The sequence below is a fragment of the Scylla paramamosain genome, chromosome 14 (assembly GCF_035594125.1).
Source record: "Scylla paramamosain isolate STU-SP2022 chromosome 14, ASM3559412v1, whole genome shotgun sequence".
Lineage (NCBI taxonomy): Eukaryota > Metazoa > Arthropoda > Malacostraca > Decapoda > Portunidae > Scylla > Scylla paramamosain.
The window spans coordinates 18213206-18232422 of NC_087164.1; the positions used below are offsets into that span (position 1 = coordinate 18213206).

The 19217-nt window shown below is 44.4% G+C and overlaps 1 protein-coding gene and 1 long non-coding RNA gene across 3 annotated transcripts in view; one reads left to right on the forward strand and one right to left on the reverse strand.

Moving 5' to 3' along the window:
- The window catches only part of LOC135107132 (cell adhesion molecule Dscam2-like), a 282482-nt gene that overhangs the window by 35031 nt on the left and 228234 nt on the right, over positions 1–19217 (reverse strand). The gene's annotated exons all lie outside the window — the stretch shown is intronic.
- The window catches only part of LOC135106975 (uncharacterized), a 58801-nt gene continuing 50307 nt past the window's right edge, over positions 10724–19217 (forward strand). For both annotated transcript variants that reach the window (XR_010271523.1, XR_010271524.1), the window contains exon 1: positions 10724–10890. This is a non-coding gene — a long non-coding RNA (uncharacterized LOC135106975). The remainder of the gene's footprint in view (positions 10891–19217) is intronic.

The window sequence follows — 19217 nt, forward strand, 5'->3', positions numbered from 1 at the left end:
GCGGTGTGAAATGAATAAGTAAATAATTATAAAATAGCAATCAGATGTAAACGAGATCCAGTGAAGAATCATATAATGATTGAAGAAAAATAAAGTACATATCTTTTCTTATCTTTTTCGCAACAGATTCTTTGCATACGATGATTATTTTATTATCTTTACTTATTTACTTTTCTGGTGTTAATGTTACAGTACTTTATGTGTCTTGGGTGTGCCCTCTGCTCTCTCAAATATGTAAAGATAAAAGAATGCAAGCAGAGAGAGAGAGAGAGAGAGAGAGAGAGAGAGAGAGAGGAGGAGGGTAGGATAACATATTCTTCTTTTTAATGTCTGCTGGTCTTTGTAAATTTATTAATATTCTTTCTATATAGCACTTATTCATTGCCTTAAAAATCTTGTGAGTAATCTTCTAAATATGTTACCTGAACAGGAAAGAAAAAAGGTTAGTGCAGGGGGCAGGGAAAGAGGGAGACAGGAATAAACATTATATTTTATTTTCACTTTTTTTTTTTTACCTTTCTCGTTACTTAGTTGGCATTTTTATTATGTTATTTTATCTCTCACTCCCAAATTAGAGTGCTCAGTGATTTATCCTGGCGCTCAGTTTTAAAATTTTACATAAAAAATTAAGAACTTGCATTCCCTCTTGCTTTTGTTTTCTTTCTTTCTTCTCGCACAATCGTAATTTTGTCATATTTATATTCTGTAATACTTTTCCTTGCTTCATTAATTCAAATATTTATCTTACTATTTTTACGGAACTGGATATATCTGTATTTTCTTTCAGTGTCATACATACATCCAAGGAGAGATGTCTGTATGTATTATGCTCCATCACGCTGGGTTTGGCATGATAATTTCCCCCACCAGAGGACACGCGATCATGCCAACACTGTCACTGGCCGAGTCTCCCGCCCGTTGATTGACTGACTGACGCATTCCTGTCTATTTTAAAACACGCACGAAACTGACTTGATATTTTTACGCAAACCTTAGATTACTAACAAGATATCGGATTACACATGCAAATAGAAGTTTTGGTCCTGCATATTTGTGAAGGAAACAAATATTAAACAAACCATCGAGTCAGAGGATTAGCAAATAAGAGTGTGACCGTGTTTGCGTGTCCTTGAGTCATGAAATCATTGTTCGAGACTGGTGTGTAGGTGTGTTGAAACCAAAGAATCACCAAGACAAAATGAAGCACGTGAGAAGAGGGAAAATATGAGACGATAATGAAGAAGTGAGGAATGAAGCATGAACATCTGCATAATTTTCTCTTCGATTCCTACATCCGGTTTCTCTTGTAGATTAGGGTCAAGATGGCTAGGACTTCGGGTTCGGTATTTGGGAACAGTTACCGTGAATGGATAGACTGGTAGAGCTGCATACGAGTGTAGTGAATCGGTAAGATGTCCATTTCAATTCATAAAGTATTTTCTTATCTATATACTTTCATCAACTTCATTGCTTTCGTTCAGTCCAGTACATCTTCTTGTGGGAATTATCTCTCTCTGTTTCTCTACTCCTTTCTTTTCATTTTCATTAATTTCCCCGCTTCCTAATCCCTCCTTCCTCCCTTTTTTTTCTCTTTCCTTAACCACTCCCAGTCATTATCACTCTCTAACCCTAAGCCGTCTCTCTCTCTCTCTCTCTCTCTCTCTCTCTCTCTCTCTCTCTCTCTCTCTCTCTCTCTCTCTCTCTCTCGCATCTTTACTCCCTTTCTCCCTAAACTTTCACTCTTTCTCTACATCCATTTCTCTCTGTACGACAACTGCTAATCCTCAAACCATCCTTCCTTATCCTGACTTTCCTTCCTTTCTTTCTCCTTTCCTTTTCCCCTCCTTATTCCAACCACTCAGCCATCCAGTGAGCCAGCCAGCGAGCCAGCCAGCCAACCCTCGCCCTCTCTACACGACGTACATTAGAAGAGGTCGTGGGACAGTGAAGAGTTGCCACAATTGATGTAGAAAATTGTGCGGGGTTCCTGACTTCTTCTGAATCGGGGTCGCTGGAGGTCGAGGGCCCATGCATCACTGTAATGTTTCCGCGTTTATCAGCTGTCTAAGAGAGGGTGGGTGGGGTGGAGGGAGGGTAGAGGACGGGTGGCGATGGTGACGATGATGGCGCGAGGTGGTGGTGGAGGTGGTGGCAGTGGTGGTGGTGTTGAGTGGTGGTGGAGAGGGTGATAATGGTGGCTGCTGTTCGTGTTGTTGGTGGTGGTGGTGGTGGTGGTGGTGGTGGGGGTAATAGTGGTGATAAATGGTGCTTTTGTATCGGAGTTTATTCTTGCACTTATATCTGTTTAAGTTTTTAGGAGTGTAGTTGTTAATTTTGGCATATTTATTTACTTTTTTTTCTGCTTAGGGGATGTTTAAGTGTTGTCATATATTTACCTTCCTAGAGCATAACACTGCAGCAGACCTGTTGACCCTTACGAGATGCGATGCCTTGCTGGCAACGTAACCGGTATAGATCCAACTACTTAATCCCTTCAACTTACACATTCACTACGTAAAGAAGAACCACACAAATACCAAAAATAATAAACAAGACTAATTACTTATTTTGGCACCTGTATTACTTCGATGCCAGGAAGTAATTACTTAATGCTTGTTTACCTTCAATTTCTACAATAACAAAAGCGAAGTAGTTTAGTCATTTGATCTGAAAAAGGAATTTGTGTCGTTGGGAGGAGCATGTGTTTTTACTTTATATCGCTTCCTTCCTTCTTTCTTTCCTTCCTTTCCTATCCTTCCTTCTTTCTCTTCCTGGTAGGTGCGGATGTGCAGCATTTTTCCAATACAGTGGCGAACGGCGCTTGCAACAAACTCGGGCAATAGCGAACGGCAATGAGAGAGAGAGAGAGAGAGAGAGAGAGAGAGAGAGAGAGAGAGAGAGAGAGAGAGAGAGAGAGAGAGAGAGAGAGAGACGAGAGGAGGAAAAAGATAACAAAAATTTAGGTGTGGAAAATTTCAGCTCTTATCACACCATCGCATCTAGAAACCTCTCATTATTTTCAACATTTCTCACACGCCTCATTCCTGTCTCGTGTCATTTCCTTTCCGGCGGCCATACACTGCACAGAATATTGCTCCGCTTCCTATGTTGGGATGCAGGGCTGGGCGGCGGAGGGGCGTCGGAAGGGCGGCCTCTCACCACAGCAGCGGGAGGAGGAGGAGGAGGAGGAAGGGACGTGCGAAGGGAAGTAATGTGGTCGGCTTGGAGACTACGGGGAGGCAAAGTATGGGTGGGGGGGGAGGGAGGGACAGAAAGGTGGTGATGGTGCTAGTGGCGTGGAGACTTGTGAGAGCGGTGGTGAGGGGAAAGAAAGGAGGAGGAGGAGGAGGAGGAGGAGGAGGAGGAGGAGGAGGGGAAAGTCTAACCTGCTGGAGGAGAAAGAGGAGGAGGAGGAAGAGGAGGGAGAGAGGTAGAGAAAGAACTACACACACACACACACACACACACTCTCTCTCTCTCTCTCTCTCTCTCTCTCTCTCTCTCTCTCTCTCTCTCTCTCTCTCTCTCTCTCTCTCTCTCTCTCTCTCTTCCCTCTGGCACGCGAACAATCTTGACTTTGATCAGCTGAGAAATTTTCGTCTTTCCTACTTCACTCCGGCGACACACACACACACACACACACACACACACACACACACACACAGACACTCACACACGCGCGCCAGCTACTAGACTTCACTTAATTTTTCCCTCTACCCCGAGAACCCAAGAGTATTTATATTTCCTATCTGCACTCTGTCACGTCCTATCGTTGCGGCTTTCCTTACGTCTCGCTGTCGCATTTGAATAAGTCCATTTTGATGAGTAATGTGTGTTAGAGTGAAAAAAAATAGACAGTAAGGAAGACTGATGACAAACAGCTGAAGGATGATGCATTTTGCTACAAGAGAGAGAGAGAGAGAGAGAGAGAGAGAGAGAGAGAGAGAGAGAGAGAGAGAGAGAAAAAAAAATGATAAAATACTATCTTGCTTCAATGTTGCGTCACTCATCAAAGTTCTCTCTGTCTCTCTGTCTCTCTCTCTCTCTCTCTCTCTCTCTCTCTCTCTCTCTCTCTCTCTCTCTCTCTCTCTCTCTCTCTCTCTGTCTGTCTATCTTACTCGGCCTCTCATGTGTAGCTCTTTTATTTAAGTCCTTTATATAGAGTGGCCGCGTGGATGTTCGCTGGTCTCTCCGTTTGTCAGTGTCCTTGTGTTTACGAATGCTGTGCCCGGTCTGACGTTCGCCTTGCACAGGATAGATGGAAAAATTTAGTGCTGCGACGCGACCCTTTGTAACGTGTTAGAGTAAACGAGAGTAAGAGACAGAGTGAGCTACATACATCTACGTAGGACCAGAGAGAGAGAGAGAGAGGCGTAAGGGGGGAGAGAGACAGAGAGAGAGAGGCGTGGGGGGGATGGAGAAGGTAAGCAATGGCCGATAAACTGTGAAACAAATACGACTGAGCCAAGAAAGAAGAACTGAATGTCTTGTGTTGGGGTGTGGCTGCTGCAGCGTACAAGGTATCTATCTAATGTCCAGTAGGAAAGCCAAGGAGAAAGAGGAGGAAGGTAACATGAGGATTGGAAGGAAGAAAGGAAGAGCTGAGGAGGTGCGGAGAAAAGTTAGATAGAGAGGAAGTAAAATGTCCACACGGAAGGACTGAGTTACGTATATGTAGTAGTAAAAGTTGGGGGAGTTAAGGAAAGATGATGAACAAAAGTTTAGGAGAGAGAGAGAGAGAGAGAGAGAGAGAGAGAGAGAGAGAGAGAGAGAGAGAGAGAGAGAGAGAGAGAGAGAGAGAGAGAGAGAGAGAGATAGACAAACAGGAAGACACAGGCAGGCAAACAGATACGTAGGTAGATAGAAACACAGACAGACAAAAAAAAAAAAAAAAACAGACAAATAAAGAGACACGAAAACAGAAACAGAAAAAGAAAGAAGCAAGTTTAAACATTTTTTCTTACCAAAACATTTCCGCACACACACACACACACACACACACACACACACACACACACAGGAGGAGGAGGAGGAGGTGGTGGCTGCCACGCTGTGTAGTATAACCTCACTTTAAATCCTCGACCCGTGCTCAGCCCCAGCGAAGAATGTGAGCGCCTGAGTTACGGCACATTAAGGGAGTTTCCTCAAAAAGGGGGGAATTACAGCTCAGTATATCAGGCTCAGTGGGGCCGGGAGTGGCTCATGACTAGGCCGTAATGGGAGGGAGGGCGCTCTGGCAGGAGTAGAAGGAGGAGGAGGAGGAAGAGGAGGAAGAGGTGGAAGAGGGAGTGGTGGTGGGTGACAGCACGTTTTTTTCTTTTTTTAACTGCAAGAGAAAGAGGAAGAGGAAAAAGACGTAGGGATGAGGAGAGACGGCTGGAGTTTTCGGAAGGAGGAGCAGGAGGAGGGTAATAGATGTAAGGGGTAAGAGAGAAAAGAGACAAGGTAGGTATAGATATGTGTGTGTGTGTGTGTGTGTGTGTGTGTGTGTGTGTGTGTGTGTGTGTGTGTGTGTGTGTGTCATGATATAATCGGGAGGAAAGGGAGAAATGGGAAGAATAAAAAGAAGAAATGATGTACGAGACTAAATGGCGTATAAGAGATGAAGGGAGAGAGAGAAAGACAGAAAGGAAGGGAGACGGAGAGAGAGGAGAGAGAAAGAGATGGAGAGGGTGGCGAAGATAAATGAGCGAAAATAGAGGGAGAAGATGGAAAAAAAACACAGAGATGGCTGGTAATAATCATGGGAAAGAGAGGGAAAGTAGGAAACATGTGGTGTCTTCAGTGTAACCCAACGTATTTTAGGGAAAAGGGGTCGTAGTGGTAGTCGTGGTGGTGGTGGTCTTGGTGGTGGTGGTCGTGGTGGTGATGGTAGTTGCGGGCAGTCCAGTGGTGGGTTTGTCTAGACGGGATGGTGTGAGGATGACTTTAAGCCAGGAAGTTAGAAGTGGTGTACTGTGGAGGGGTGAGGTGAGGCTGTAGTGGTGACGCTAGTAGTGATAAGTGGTAGAGTTGGTGGTGTACATTGCTTAATGGTGAGTGGCTATGTGTGTGTGTGTGTGTGTGTGTGTGTGTGTGTGTGTGTGTGTGTGTGTTTATGTGCGCTTATATGTGACCGTCCTTTGTCATTATTTTCTCCATACATGTTTTATTTTTATTTTTTTTATTTATATATAGATGTCTTAATGTGTTAATCTAATATGTACAACCTCTCATGCCGTCTTTCACAAGGTTTCTCTAGACATGCGCCTCGTCCTTTAAATGTTTGGAGTTCAGTTTATTTCTATTCGTATACTTTACTTCATTCACTATTGTATTGTCCTAAAGTTTGTTGTAGAGGTTTCGTTTCGACGTCTCATAATTTAACAAGAAAGGAAATGATAAAAAAAAAAGTGTTAAGTGAAGAAGAAATCACACACACACACACACACACACACACACACACACACACACACACGCTTCAGTACAGACCAGCAAGGGAGTGTCGAGCGCTGAGTTATCTGAGGCTTTTCCCGGCGATCACGGTGCCATATCGGGTGCGAATGGGGGAGTATAGTGGCTGGGATGAAGTATTGATGACGCTGAGGGGCGCAGTAGAAAAAGAAAAGAAAAAAAAAGAAAGAAAAAAAAAAACATGCTACATTTCTCCCTTTCCATAAGATGTACATTTGTGTATGAGGAATGAGAGAGAGAGAGGAGAGAGAGAGAGAGAGAGAGAGAGAGAGAGAGAGAGAGAGAGAGAGAGCAGAGAGCAGAGAGAACAGGCGTCGCATCCCCCATTCTTTACACGTCCCTTTGGATACCTAAACGACCTATACATTATGGTCCGCTGTTAGGAATATTGCGTGCGATTCCGGTTTACATCCACACAGGGACCCGGGAATGGCTGCGCGGGATCCACTCAGCCCGGGCAGACTCTCCCCTCCACCCCTCCCCTCCCTGTACCGCCTCCGATCTCCTGTCTGTATAGCCGGACGCAGTTTATGATGCGTGGTCGTGTAGAGGAAGGATGGGCCCGGGCGGCGCTCTCCGGGTGGACTGGCTAATGTACGAGTCAAGCTCCTGCTGCTCCGATGCTCCGAGGTGATGGCTCATGAACGATTGTGTCTCTTTATACTCGAGAGAGAGAGAGAGAGAGAGAGAGAGAGAGACGCCTGGCACTTCACATGTCCAAGGCACTGTACTAACCAACTGATGTGCCGACAGTGTTATGCAAGTTCTCAGTCATTATTGAAATATTAATAGTTCCATTTTTCATCTTCGTAGCAGAAGGTATAAGTGGTGCTTAGAAATAAACCGAAAGACAAGAATCGATATGAGTGGCAGATGCTGATCTGCCAAGGTTTATGGTATTCTCTCTGCCTATGAGTTTGGGTTCATATTAATAGGTCTTCTTTCTTCTCCATCCATCCCCATTTCCCATTTACACATGAAATAATATGCCGTGGACTTACAATCTTCTGCAGTTCTATGTTTGTTCAATTCAAGTCAATCTCTCGCTAACCACAAAGCAGGTAGGATTAACTGTGCTCCCTTGACTCAGAACAATCACAAAATATTTATTGAAAAGTGCAGCAACATTCACTTCCATTATGACAATTGTCTGAGCGACATGACTAGTCTAGCATCAGTCAGAACCTCCACCGTGACTAGGGCTGCATAACAAGCGATCACATTTGAAGGAACGGTCGTGATGCACCATTAAACGAATTGCGTGTGTGTGTGTGTGTGTGTGTGTGTGTGTGTAGTATGTATATGAATACACAGATATAGGAAGGAGAAAACAGATTGTGGCTGCGTTGGAATGGCAGAGAGAGTCGAGAATGGTGTTTTGCGGCGTTATTGATGAAAAATTTGGATGAAAAATACGGTGTTAGTGGTGAACTAAATACTATTTTTCACCGTGGACAGCCGAGGTGGAGCAGCAGACATATCCACTCTGAATAATTACACCAAAACATGTGACGCGACAGTTTTTGAAAGAAATGTGCGAGCGTTGAAAATATAATTGAAAATGAAGAGTTCCGTGGAATATAAAGAAAGGGAGAGAGAAAAAAAAATCTTACACAAACACTCTCCTGCAGGCAATAAACAGATAAACTCCTTCCATAAAGGTTTTTCTTCTTACTGGACCTCTTTTCTCGTCCTCTTACTTTGTCTCGTCATCAATTTTTCCATTAGTGTGTGAATCTTGAATGAGAAAGGCTCGAACACCGAGAAATAGTTATTATGCTGGAAAAGAAAAATAATATGGAAAGTAAAGTTCTTTTTTTCTTTCTGGCAGTCCTTCCAGGTCGATGAAGTGACGTTAGTTAAATGAAGGAGGAATGTGGAGAGGTCTGGCTGGAATGAGTATGGGAGGGCAGGGCAGTGATGAAGAAAAGGCAAGAAGGTGAGGAGGGTGAGAAGAATAGGGTGGATGTGGGGAGAAGAAGGAAGGAAGGAGGGGACTCTCCCTCCTCTCCCTTCGCCGCTGCACAGTGTGGGGCGGAAATTAAACTTTTCTTGATCGCGGCGTCAGAAGGTGGTGGCGGCCTTTGTTTTTTTGGTCCCAGCTTCGTCAGAACGAGGCGATGTACGGAAACTTGCGCATATATATATATATATATATATATATATATATATATATATATATATATATATATATATATATATATATATATATATATATATATATATATATATATATATATATATATATATGAGAGAGAGAGAGAGAGAGAGAGAGAGAGAGAGAGAGAGAGAGAGAGAGAGAGAGAAACAGTCAGACAAACGGACAGGGACAATGTAGGGGGGAGTGCACACGTGACAGGTGGGGCGCGCCGGCGGAGAGCTGGCAGGTGGGCTTCAGGATGTGAGTGGGTGACGGAAGGGGTCGGCAAGAAAGAACAGGAGCGGAGAGCCGGGCTGGTGAGGTGACTGCATGGAGCTGAGGCGGGGGCGAGGCCTGGAAGGGAGGCATGGTGTGCTGGGTGGTGGAGGGTAGTCCGAGTCAGAGAGAGAGAAAAAAAAAAAAAACTACGTAATGGGTTTCCAACTTGTGTAAATTACTCTCATGGGAGCAGTTTGGCATTGCCGGGAGACAAAGAGAAGATTACGTGTAAAACAATGGAATATAAATAAAATGCATTTGTGTATACAATTGTTTTGTATGACTGCTTTTGCAATGTTATAAGCAATGTATCGTGTTTATAAATCCTTGTGTAAGTTTTCGCTGAGCTTAAACATAGAATATTATGTCTAAAATTAGTACATTTTTCTCCCAGGTTGTATGGGAGAAATATTACATCGGCAAGGCTAAAAAAAAAAAAATGTACTGGAGGGCGTCTTGTCCTAGCGCTGCCTGGAGTGTGGCAACAGTGAAGTGGTAGATTTGTCTGACCGTTAGAAGGAAAGAGACACGATCCTTTGTGATTGTCAGTATGCAGCATGTAGGATCGTTTTTGATCAGTGTTGAATGAGTGAAAATCAGTAAACATCCCATTGTTTAAAGAACCTAGTCGCGTAGGAGATGGTGGCACGTCAGAATCTCTCATGGGGTGGTTGTTCCTTGCACACCAAAGATGGAAGGGAAAGGGTTTAATTGGAAACCCATACGTCCTCATCTCACACTCACGCCCTCACATGTGCTCGCCTGAAAAGCTGAATGAATGAGTGAGCGGCGCTATAACAAAACGTGTGCGTCACCAATGGACACGCTCATAATCATGATGGATAATACCTTCAGTAATCTTGCCTGCGGGTTGACATATGAATACTATATATTCCGGATAACAATATGAGAGTCTGCCGGCAACACACTCATTAGTATGATATATTTCGGTGCTAAATATCAGAATGTTGGGGCACTCAAGTGGCACGTAAATGCCATCCACTGCATCAATGTGTTTACCAGCACATGCAGCGCCATTTCTTCCATTAAAAACGGAGATTTTTTTTTTTTTTTTTTTTTGTGAAATGAGGTCGTGTAGGATGGAATGTGGCCTATCTACAGTTCATATAACGGGACCATTAGAGTAACGATGGGTCCGTCTATTATCTCATGTAGCGCTCTAATCCGAGATGGCTGCTAAAAGAGAGAGAGAGAGAGAGAGAGAGAGAGAGAGAGAGAGAGAGAGAGAGAAATTAACGTAACATAAGAACAAAATCATTTATCTCGAAACTTAAGCTGTAAGAAACCGCGATTAGCAAGTAGCTCCGTACATTCGAAAATAATGTAGTCTGCCCTGAATGTAATTCATTTTCTATGGGCATAGGTGGCGCCTGTGGTGCACCGTTTCAACTCCTAACCACTAGTTAACACAAAGACCTTGTTAACACTCAAGGTAACCGTGAACGAATCCTCGGCCTGCTCCCTGACTAACACACCTTGTATTAGTAAAGAAAGTTTTGAATGATATCTGATACTTTAATTGTTACGTGAAATGCGATTACGGTCTTGGGAATCCATGCAAATACGTATTGCGGGAATGGAGAAAGCATTAAAAAGCTGGTCTAAGTCATGGCTTCAAACACGGATTCGGAGATCGCCTGGTTGTACAACAATATTAATTGCGTTCTTGGTGTAGGAAAGTTTCGTGAAGGAAGATAATAGGATATAATGGCTAACTGAAATGTTATTTCAATAAAATTACACCCAAGTGACCTTGAGAGCAAATTTATAATTATAATATCAGAAAATCATTCATGTCGACAAGTTAGCCGGTAGCTAGTCGTGCCGGTGAAGTCGCCATGGTTGGGAGGGTGTTGCCCTTCTCTCGATCCTGGTGGCGTCTGTAAGTCTTATTATTTTGAGTGGCGTGCGAGTGACAGAAGATCTGGTAAGTGAACCATTATCTGCATCCTGTGCTGGAGGTCCGTGTGTCAACTGAATGAGAAGAAATATTGCAGGTCTGTAATGGCAAAGTTTTCTTCACCATTTTGCCTCGTCACCAAATCTCGCCAGTGAATCACCCCGGTTTATCTGTTTTACAAAGTTGCCACTTTGAATCTCATTTCTAACCGTAATTAACGTTCCCTTAGCTATGGCATGAGGTAACCGAGTGTAAATAATGAGAACTGGTGATTCTTAGAGATAATTGTTGAATATCATAGTGGCTGCGGGGTTGAGTCACGTCCGATGTGTCATTTTGCCTCTTATATCTTCCCTAGTGCTATAAGACAGTTTGCATGGATAGGAAGGGAAAGGTAATTATGACAGGTGCTTGGAAATGTGTGAAACGAACGTTGTTGGGCCGCAGAGAGTTACTCGAGAGTGGTTGATGAGTTAGCCTCTTACATTGTTGCCTCAAATATTGTTTCCCTAATGTTACGAAGAGAGTTACTCGAGAGTGGTTGATGAGTTAGCCTCTTACATTGTTGCCTCAAATATTGTTTCCCTAATGTTGAAGAAGAGAAGGATGCAAGCAGGAATGGGCGAGTCGTGGAAACTATCTTAAGGTGAAGCAAGTGTTAGGCGGCTGATGGGGACTGATGGGTTGAGGCGTGTTCATTTTGCAGTCACTGGTACTTATTTTGTCTCTAATTGCGTGACCCTAATTACGTAAGAGGATGCTCGAGGATAAATAGGGATGATTACAAGGGATAAATATACCATAGAGACCACAGACAGTCGGCGAAATGGCGTTCATGGGTTGGGATAAGTTAGGTTGTGGTTCACAGGGACTGCCACGTGTAGGCCTGGTGGCTTCTTGCAGCTTTGCTTATCTTTTGTTCTTGTATTCACCGCTTCATCATATTTAGCTTCTTATTACGTTCCCTGGTGATATTTGGGTGTCCTTAACAGAAAACATTAATAGTTGGTTATGTTAGGAAAAGATAAACACTGAAAACCGAAGAGATTTGTTCGGTTGTAAACAAAATGACGGGTTATAGTGTTGCATTTAGCCTGGGTGAACTCGAAGCTTTTACTGGTTCCGAGTACCCCGTGTAAATGGAAGAGGCCCTTTGCCAAGAGTGAGAGGCGCGGGGTGATGGAAGGGACCGGTGGTGGTGGAACTTTATTGCATGAGATTAACACCATCACGCCCAAACATGTGCCCGCCTGAAAGTCTGAATGAATGAGTGAGTGGCGCGATTTCGACGTGGGCGTCACCAATGGACATAATCATGATGGATAATACCTCGAATAATCTTGCGTACGGGTTGACATATGAATATATATTGCGAATAACAATGTGTGAGCCTGCCAGCAGCACATTCATTAGTATGATAAATTTCGGGCTAAATATCAGAGTATTGCTGCACTCAGGCGGCACGTACCATCAACTGCTGCATGCAATACTACTCGTAGTTATTTGGCAATAAAATACAAGTGTGTGTACGAAATAAGTTCGTGTAGGAAGGAATTATGGCGTATTTACAGGTTGTAAAACAGGTCAGCGATTATAACTAAAATTGGTAATTTCCGGTAAGGTTGCGTTGAGAGCATATATATATATATATATATATATATATATATATATATATATATATATATATATATATATATATATATGTATATATATATAATTCTATTTTACACACACACACACACACACACACGAAATCCGGAATGGAAATAATTTGAATTATAATGTCCAAAAGAATATGCAGTTGTCTCTTAGTCTGCCGCGTTTTCTTCAAATTCAGTCACAGGTGGCCCTGCTTCTCATCCTCCTGGACTCCCATTCGAACAGCCCGTAAACAAACCCCCGACCCTTGACGCCACCTCGGATTAGCAGCTAAAGACAGTGGGGAGTAATAAAGATCTGTTGAATATTCTGATTTGAAACGCCCAAGCACAGTATTGCGAAAACTGAGGGAGGGTAGCATACAAAATGATGGAAGCAAAGGTTTCGAAACACTCTGCGATTATCTCTTTGTACAACAATAGCTGTTGCATTCATTTGGTGTAGCGAGGCTCTGGAAAGGAAGCAAGTAGGGAGGCGGGTGAAGGGTGGTATAAAAAGCGTGAGATGACAAGTATTTGCTGGAAGGTGTGGATACGAGGCCACGCAGCGTGTTGTCATCAGCACCTCTCCTTTACAGCTGCCCGCTGACTGTTGTCTGCATTCGCAGAAACTGCCTCTCTGAACTGATGTCTCCATCACCATTTCCTTGTTTGAAGCGCCCAGCAACTGAGCCTCTTTTCCCCAAGCTCGTGCCCCGCCAGCAGGGCCGCCCTTCTCTCACCCCCAAATGTCAACTTACTCCCGCCACTTTCCTCCCAACTTCCCTTCCGGGAACTTCCCTCCTGACAACTTCCCCTCGTCAACTCCTCCTCCGCCAACTTCCCGCCAGCAACTTCCCTCGCTAATTTTTCCCCGGACATGTTGTCCCGACAAGTTTTCTCGAAAATTTCCCCAACAATTCCCGTCCCACCTTCTTGACAGTTGCCTGCCCGATAACTGACCTCGATAACTTGTCCTTGACTATTGTTTCCTGAGTGTGTCCCGCAAACCCACACTTTGACAAATGCCTGGCGATAAATTTCCTCAACAACCGCCCCTTCACTTATTGCCTCTGACTAATGACATCTTACTGCTGTCCACTGCCACCTTCAGTTCCCATGCCGCCCACCGCCCCATCCAATGCGGTCCCCTAGCAACCTTCCTATCACGCACCCTGAACGCCTGACCTTTAAAAAGTTACTCGCAACAACTTAGTCCGGAAGAGTTCCCACATCCTTTGTAGGTGCATTTTCTATCTACGCCACCACGTCTTTTCGAACGTAGCTAGGAGAGGCGGTTCATATCAGTCCATTCAAGTAGTGTAGGTAAGTTTTGGGGAAGCAGATCCTTGCGTGGGAGCTCCTCATCCCACGCTAGTCCCAGGCTTCCTTGCTCGACCTCTTAAACTTTTGGACGTATTTCGTTGTTAACTTTTACTAGAATCGGAATATTTGAAAAAAAAAAAAGTAAAAATCAAATATTCAGATTCTTGCAAAAGTTATCAGGAAAAGAAATACCAGCCATATTTTCGAATACTTTGATTCTTGCAAAAGTTAGCAGCAGAATACACACAATAATTCAAGAGGCAGAGGGAGGGAGGCCGGGACTGGTGCATGCATGAGCTCCTTGGCAGTGCTCTTCGCACCCCGACACAACCTGCGTTACCTCATTGATGCCAGTGTTTCCTTCGTCGCAGTCTCGTTCCAGCAGGTGAGCGGGAAGATGATATTGATGAACTGTTGACGCCTCTCCTCGTGGTGCGCAGCTGCTGTCAGGCCATCGCTGTTGATTGGGGCCATGTAATGCACAGCTTTCTTTTGAGTACTGAGCAGTTTGCGTTGTTAATTTTCTAATGGTGAAGGTATAATGCAGAGGTATTTGCAGCACCTGTATGGAATGTGGCTTATGTGGGGGGGGACATTGTTACTCAGTGACAGGAATTATACAAGATCAGGTGTATAGCCCCACTAGTAGTATTGTTACCGGAGAGAGCATTGTCGAGTCTCTGCGCAGGACATCTGCCCACGAGGCAGCTGTTCCTGTGGCGCAGCTGTTTCGACAGACGGTTATGTGAGGGCCAGGTGTCGTGGAACCTGGAGGACATGATGAGAGAGAGAGGCGCAGTCTGTTATGTGAGAGGCCGGCGAGTGGATGTCAGTCAGATGACTTTGTAAGGAAGGGGCCGAGAGTTAAGTTGACAGGATGGGGGTGCTGGAGGCCTGTGGGTATTGGGGGGGATCAGTAAATAATGCAACAACAGCCTGGGCCAGAAAAGCTTTCACTTTGGTCAACTTCGAGACGACTCGAGGAAATTGCGAGCCCGACACCTCGTCCCAGACTTCCCTTTGGCGGCGACTTCGGTTTCACTGTGGTCTCTTCCCCGCGCCCCTCCTCCCCGCACACCCGTCACCCCCGCCCTGGCCAGCTCTTGATCCACAGAGTGCTGCAGGAGCGGGCGTGGCACATATGGTGTTCCTGATACAGGCTAAAAGGTGGAGGAGAGGGAAGAGTGCCCGACCACCTCGGAACACACACGCGGCGACACGATATGGAAGCAGTGTTTGGACGATGGCGAGGCGGCTTCTCACACACACTCTCCCGCTTCCCCTTCCTTCTTATTCCCTCACTATGTTTCGCCTTCCCTCTGACTCACTTTATTCTCCCCTGCACCACCCCCCCCTGATCCAGCTAACTCTGACTTCCTCCCCCTCTTCCCCAGCCTTCAGCGACACATATTGTGGAGTTTACATATTCGTCTGTCACTCTTCACATCTCTCCTCCTGCCACTCCGCCGTGTACAGGATTGAGTGACGATATGGCAAGTTTTTTTTTATCTCTCCCTTTATTGTGTGTGTGTGTGTGTGTGTGTGTGTGTATTCCGATTGTGTTGTAGGTTTTGCAATTGCGAACAAGTGATTAATCTTAATTTTTTTTTTTCATCCATTCGCTCTCTTCCTCCTCCCTTCCTCCCCTTCTTCCTTCTTTCCTTCCTTCCTACCATCCTTCCGTTATCGTCATCAAGCCCTCCACTTCGGGCGCACACGTTGTTCTTGTTCGCTTTCATCTCCTTTCTTTCCATCCTTCTCTTCATGCTCCTCCTCTTTCACCTCCTCCTCCCGTGCAACCCTTCTCTCCTGTTCCACATCACGAGAAGAGTTTGGTACCTTGTCTGATGGGAAATGCACTCGTCCTTCTTTCTCTCTCTCTGGTGTTCCTCGCTGCTCCACCCTCCTCAATGTTGGTCTGGGAGGGTGACTGGCTGTCTGCTTCCCCTCCTGCACGCCCTCCTATTGGCAGGCGCTGTTTGACATCACTGGTGCCTTTTTTTTTTTTCTTTTTATCAAGTATGTTTGTAGTATAACTTTTTCCAACGATTTTTCCTCGTGCATGTATTATTGCGCTCGATCTTATATTCTGTATCTTTTTTTTTCTTTTCTCTCTCTCTCTCTCTCTCTCTCTCTCTCTCTCTCTCTCTCTCTCTCTCTCTCTCTCTCTCTCTCTCTCTCTCTCTCTCTCTCTCTCTCTCTCTCTCTCTCTCTCTCTCTCTCTCTCTCTCTCTCTCTCTCTCTCTCTCTCCCTTTGCTCGTTTTATTGTTCGTTTGTATTTGTGTTTTGTTTTCTCTCGTTCGTGAGTATTTAATTTCGATATGTTGGATTGTTTGTTTATTAATCTTTTGTCTATCTTTCTCTCTTTCTTTCTTTCCCTTGGTTCTCTTTGTTAGCGAGCGATTTCTTACACTATCGTTGTAGTTCTTCCATTTATTTTGCTCTGGTTTTCCTCTTTCCCTTTTCATTCATCTTGCATTCCCCTCTCGGCATTCATTGGAACTCTTCTTCATGTCTTTATTTATCCTGAGCTTTATTATCAGTGTTAGTATATTACTTTTACTCGTAGTCAAAGTTTTTTTTTATAATATTTTTCTTTTCATGGTCTTCCTTTGTCAATATTCAGAGGAGTGTATAAGTGTTTCCATAGACATAAGAGTAAGGGAGAATAGGTTATTTTTTCTTGTAAGTTGCTGAGTATAGGTGATTGTATAGTCTAAAAAGCTGTACATATTAACTGTTTTTTTTTTGTAGCATTCCTGTATTCTTACTTGTTTTATTAAGTTGCGTGCTAGCTTTCTCAAAGTCCGCGGGTTGAGTGGTGTGCCTTGTATTATTCCAAGTCGAAAAATCAGTGGTTCCGAGCAATTCTGACTTATTTATAATAGGCTGTGATTATAAATATTTTGAAAAGTGCTCCGGTTTTTTTTTTTTTTTTTAGAGTAAAGGGGAAAAAAAAAAAGTCTCGAAGTGAAAGAGTTAAAATTCCACTATCACAACTCATCCACATGCACCAACCACCGAACCATCATCCACATTATCTACCTACTTCTCCTTATCTCCACTCACTCTCTCATCCTTTAACCAACCAACCGTCATCCACACCACCCATATACCCATCTACCTTTCATTACTATTACTATTCTTCCTCTTATCCTTATCTAACCAAGCAACCAACATCCACACCACCTACCCACCTACCTCTATCATCTCCTCTCATTCTTTCCTCCTTAACTAACGAACCACATCATCCACATCATCTAAGTACCTACCCATCTATCTCTCATTATCATCTCCGCTCATCCTCTCGTCCTTAAACCAACTACATCATCCACATCAGCTATCCACCTACCCTTCTAGCTCTCATTATCACAATCACTGTTCCTCGCGTCTCCTTCCTCCCCGACACTGCCTCCTTTCCCCCCTCTTCACCACCAGTCTAGGAATCTCCAAGAACTTTTCATTTAAAATATTCTGATGAAGAGGAGCGATGCTGAATTGGTACCCTGTGTTTTATACCTTCCGCTCCGGTGATCCACAAAGGCTGTTTACGTCCAGTGGTCCGGGTGGCGGGCGAGAACGGAGGGAGACATGATGAAGACTGGGAAATCAAGAGTATATAAAAGTACTGGGCGGAAATCGTAAAGAGAGGAAGAGGAGGAGGAGGCAACGCAGGAGGAAAAGGAGCGGTAGAAGGAAAGAGAGTTTGAAGGAAGAAGGGAGGAGAAAAAATAGGAGAGGAGGAAAAGGAGGGTGGTGGAGATAGAGGGAGGAATTGTGAGAGATGTGCACGTTGTTGGTTGGCTGTACGGAAAGATAAAATGGAGGAGAAGGAGGAGGAGGAGGAGGAGGAGGAGGAGGAGGAGGAGGAGGAGATAAAGAGGCGAGGAGGGAGTTTTGATGCAGGGAGATACCGGAGATGCAGTGACATGTGCAGACGGACAGCAAGAGAGAGAGAGAGAGAGAGAGAGAGAGAGAGAGAGAGAGAGAGAGAGAGAGAGAGAGAGAGAGAGAGAGAGAGAGAGGCGCTGAAGATTTACTGGAAATACTGATTACAGGAAGATTGGAAGAACTGCAATTGCCTATATTTTCCTCCTCTTTTCCCTCTACATCCCCTCTCCTCCCTTGCCTCCATACCACATTTGCACTCCAAAGCCATCACAAGGAAATATTTGTGTATTCTTCCCAATCCAGCAATTTTACGGTCACTAAGCGGAAGAGAGAAAGCGTAAGAGAGGAGGAGGAGGAGGAGGAGGAGCTAGGAGAAGAATAGGAGGGGATAGAAGGGTGGTTCTGTGAAGGAGGAGTAGAAGGAAGGGTAGGAGAAAATTGTTGGATGGAAGGGAAGGATGGTGCGGAGGAGGAAGAGGAGAACAACGATGAGGAGGAGGAGGAGGAGGAGGAGGCTTGTGCGGGGTGTGGGTGGAGGGAGGGGGGGGAATGAAACCTGTCAAAGAATTTGCATGAAACGACGCTAAAAGTCGGAATTCATGGATTTTTACCAGCACCCTTCGCCCCTTTTATCTCATCCTCAAGGTTTATCCATCGCTCACTCTCGCCCCAACAGCCGCTGATCGACACAAGGCAAAGTTAACCCTTGCGTGCCACTTATATTAGGGCGTCTGTCCCGTGCCACTGTGTCGGGGAAAAGGGTTGGAAATCGCGCTGTTGTGGATGGCTTGCTTGGGAGGGGATGGGGTGGTGTTTGGGGTGGTGGTGGTGGTGGTGATTGATGTCGTCTCTGGCCCCTACTTGTCGGCCCATAGCTTAGAGGGGAAAAATGCGCTTGTTACTAATTACCAGCACTTAGTATCTTTTCCTGGGAAACGATCGCTTCACTTAAGGCTTAACGACACAAGGAGAATCGTTTTTCTTTAACTGGAGACTTAAAAGAAAATGAGGATTCCTTTGAAATTTTACCTCCTCCTTCTCCTTCTCCTCCTCCTCCTCCTCCTCCTGTTGATTCAAATGTTTCATTCTTCTTTCGTTTCATTATGGATTTTTTGAAGATTCTTTTGTGTGTATTGTCTTTACCTTGACGTATTTCTTTAACCTGAATCTTAAAATAATATAATTGCTTCGAATCTTTCCTCCCGTGAATTGAATTACTATATTTCTTCCTTGTTTTGTTTAAGGATGCATAAAAATGTTTCCTGATAATATTTTTTTCAACTTTTTTATATCTTTAACTGGAAACAAAACAGAAAGAATAGAAAATGCCCTTAAAATATATGTACTCTAGTTAATTCAAATGCGCCACTCTTTTTTTTCAATTTTAAAAGATTAAGATTTTCTGGATATATTTTCCACGAGGCTCGGGTTTGAGTTGAGCGTGATGCCTTAATGAGCCCGAAGCTTCAAAGTGATACTCTGAAGCTTTGGGCAGGGATGAAGTGTCGAGAAGAGGAGGGGGGTTGGAGGGAGGGAAGGGGGGGGTGCTGAGCGGGGTGTTGAAGGAGC